Source organism: Macrobrachium rosenbergii, chromosome 1, assembly GCF_040412425.1.
Source record: "Macrobrachium rosenbergii isolate ZJJX-2024 chromosome 1, ASM4041242v1, whole genome shotgun sequence".
NCBI lineage: Eukaryota > Metazoa > Arthropoda > Malacostraca > Decapoda > Palaemonidae > Macrobrachium > Macrobrachium rosenbergii.
In genome coordinates this window covers 67,962,647-67,966,619 of record NC_089741.1, presented here as the reverse complement: position 1 = coordinate 67,966,619, position 3,973 = coordinate 67,962,647, and the positions used below count along the sequence as shown (strand labels likewise).

Sequence of the window (3,973 nt, the reverse complement as noted above, 5' to 3'; positions counted from 1 at the left end):
CTGGTTCGACCCACGGGACGGTGGACTTATTATCAACTAAAAATTCCCTTCGGTAACATATATGAAAATATATTACTTCCGAGGTAGAGTGAATTGGATATTAAAGGACGTTTGTAGCTTTCTGATTGTATATGAATCACGGTGATGTGATAAATAGTCATAATATGGCTCGCGCGACAAACGCACTACACGGTCAACATGGCAGAGGTGGGTGGATATCGTCTCCAAACGCAAAAACACCTGAGTTCGACGGGTGGGTTGATGGGAGATGGTATTCACTTATACCCTCTCTTGTGGTCGACTGGTTAGTGTGTCACTGTAGTCCTGATTCCTCATCCGTCGCTGGTTCGACCCCACTGAGGTGGACTTATTATCAACTAAAAATTCCTCTTCGGTAACATATATGAAAATATATTACTTCCGAGGTAGAGTGAATTGATATTAAAGGACGTTTGTAGCTTTCTGATTGTATATGAATCATGGTGATGTGATAAATAGTCATATATATATATATATATATATATATATATATATATATATATATGAATATATATATATAATATATATATATATATATATATATATATATATATATATATATATATATATATATATATATATATATATATATATATATATATATATATATATATATATATATAATATATATATATATATATATATATATATATATATATATATATATATATATATATTTATATAAGATATATATATATTTGTATGACGTATATACTATATATATATATATATATATATATATATATATATATATATATTATATATATATATTATATATATATAAAGATATATATATATATATATATATATATATATATATATATATATATATATATATATATATATATATATATATATATATATATATATATATATATATATATATATATATTCATATATATATATATATATATCTATATATATATATATATATATATTATATATATATATATATATATATATATATATATATATATATATATATATATATATATATATATATATATATATATATATATATATATTTTTACGTTTTTCCGTGGTTTTAGTTTGAAATATGCTCTGTGAGACAGGTAGCAACAATTTAAGTTAATTTAGCCTTGTAATTCTGACTTCGTGGGTACGGGAAAACGTAAAAAAAAGAGGAAAACAAAGGAGAATTTCATATGAGCATAGGGCTCTGGTTACTGAGGGAAATATTACGTAAAACACGTGGGCACATTTAAAGTAGTGTATTTACATAAATGACATTAGTACGGGAAAGAGGAACTCAAGTAGATTGAATGAAACTGGGGAATCCCAGCCACAGTCGAGAAGCTTCCACGATAGGATCCCTCTGAAATGAGAGATATGCACATTATACGCCAGTAATGAAAATAGACAAAAGAATAATGAATTCGAAGCTGCACTGAGGGTGCCAAAGGAGTAATAAAGAATTAATACTGCCGATGCAAGAGGCGCACGGACATTAGACAAGGGAGATTTCTGGCTTTCTCTTTAAGAAAATATTACGAGACAAAAGCGTGACTGAAATGGGGCTCTTCCAGGGCACTTTACCTTAGCAGATTTTCCGAGGGCGTGTAGAAGGCGGTCCGTGGATGACTTGCGATTTCCGAGGACGAGTTTCTTCCACGTGGTGAGATGCAAGGGCTTCCGTAAAGGGGCAAGGCGATGGGGACTCCTCGAAACTCCAAGCAATGGCGTGTGGGCTCGAGGAATACGGTTGAAGGGCACGAGGAAAAGTATACTTTGGAAAGGGCCACGTGGTTAGGATGCAAGGGCATCGATGGGGCCAGGTGTTGAGGACGTCTTCACAAGTTCACTCCATATCTTCCAGCCCGCGTGTGTGTCTGGGACCTCGTGGGCTTTTGCCTTTATCCCCTCCTTTGGGGCAGGGGTGCGCCCAACACAGATGCTTTGACTCATTGCACCTGCTGCCCGCAGGGGAGGTTTTGGCCTGTAGGAGAAACACCCAAGCCAGATTACTTTTGCCTCGAAGGAAAGATCTTTATCAAAAATGGGAGCGCCTTTAATCTTTTAAACCCTTGGTTTTAAGTCGATAGACAGATGGTCTATCGATCGGCCGGCTGGCAGTAAATGAAACACAACAACAACCAACAACAACAAAGGAGGGGGGGAGGCAATTTGCTAGCGAATTCTTGCTAATCATAATACCTCCCCATACAAGATGATGTACATACCTCCTTCGGGTGTGTACATCGATATTCAAGAATGAGCGGCAAATGCTTTACGTTACTCTACATTCTGCCTTGCAATGAACTTTACTCCTAAGGGTTTTATGAAGCTGAGACATTACTTTTAATAACACATTGGGACAATTTTCGTTAACAGAACGCAAAGTGATTTAAACACTTGCAAAAGAATAATTACTTTAGATTTGGTTACCCACTGTAACTTTATAATGTGACTCGAACAATTGTGAATTAATTAAGATTATAGGACCACGTATATGAGGCTATGGCCAACAAATGAAAAGAAATGGTTATTGTTCAAGAATTAAAATACACGGTTACTTAATTTTAGATAAAATGCATGCGGTTAGTACAATCTGCCTTGAAGAGGCTGTGTAAATGAAAAACAGCGTTTATTTTTGTAAATGACATCCCCTTTTTCACGATACTGTAATGACTATACATATTCGCATTGATAATTTATCTTCGTTTTAACGTACTTTGGCTCAGCTATCGTTCAACGCGAGCTGAGGATGACCCCACACACCGGGAATTTGACAGTCGTGTGCGGGCGAGAGTATTCGCGAGGTTTTAATTCGCTAACCTTAAACTACGCTAATTTTATGCGTCTACTGCCAACTCAATGTTATGACGGGGCGAGCAGACAAAAGATGTGGGGTAGGACAAACAGCGATCTTGGAAGGAATGGAAGGGGGAAAAGGGATAATAATAACAAAAGGAAAATTACCAAGACGTTACGAATGAAACTTGACCGCATATGAAGGCGGGACACGTCCCTCAGAGCTTACAAAAGGGGCATTTAAATCACAAGGGCAAGAGTTTATGACTCGCGATTCATTAAAATAAAGATAACTAAATGACTAAAAGAAAGTAAATGATATTGGCAGAAGAGCTAAGGGAAAAAGAGTGAGGGTTTTATTGTGTTAGGCGGGAATTTATCGTCCTTTGCCTATAAATTACGGCCCGGACTATCACTTCAGTCCCAGGGCGAGGAAAGTGCACCCGAAGGGCGCGACTCCTTCAGGAGGGGCTGACACGCACGCCCGGTGCCAAGGTATGGGCGCAAGGGCGTGCCACTTCTCACTCTGTTATTCTTAATGATTTATACATTGTGTGGGGAATGGTATCCCGTATTTAATTGCCTCTTGTGGGGATAATTTAAGGGAAGATTAAATAGAGGATGATAAGAGATAGCAGTTCCTGAGGAACGGAAGAAGATAGAGGAGGGTCTGACATCCCCTTCTGGATTAGGGGTGCCAAGACCTTCGAAAGATGAAATGGCGGCACAGGTGCCATGGGAGCTCTAGAGCTCTTTGTAAATTACCTGGAATGTCCCACGCCCGTGGTAATTTCGCCTCGAGCCTTTCTTAATGGGACAGTTGTCCTCGGCCGGGGAAGCGGAGGGCCCGCGACCGGAGGGCGGCACGGAGTACCACCTGGGCCTGCTGATGCGACAGCTGACGCAGGAGTGTTCCGTGCTGGTTCTACCATGATCCGTCGCGGCTCTTGTAGTTCATCGGCCAAGGGAGATATGGCAGAATCCTGACTTGCAATTGCGTCGGCGACGGGCTGAGGCAGAGAGAGGCGGTCGGGGTGGCGTGAGCGGCTCGCAGGTAACGATGACCAGCTCAGGCACGGGTTGCGAGGCCGCACCTGCAGGTGAGCTTCGCGGTGGTCGGGAGGAACCGTCTCTCTGACCGACGCTGGTAGCGGTGCCAGGC

At 39.4% G+C, this 3,973-nt stretch overlaps 1 long non-coding RNA gene across 1 annotated transcript; it reads right to left on the bottom strand.

The window, feature by feature from the left end:
• Window positions 1-1,256: 1,256 nt before the first annotated feature.
• LOC136839198 (uncharacterized) lies at window positions 1,257-1,931 on the bottom strand. The gene is made up of 2 exons (XR_010853252.1): window positions 1,597-1,931; window positions 1,257-1,375 (listed from the first exon to the last, which is right to left on the bottom strand). It is a non-coding gene; the product is annotated as an uncharacterized lncRNA (long non-coding RNA).
• Between the last annotated feature and the right edge of the window lie 2,042 nt (window positions 1,932-3,973).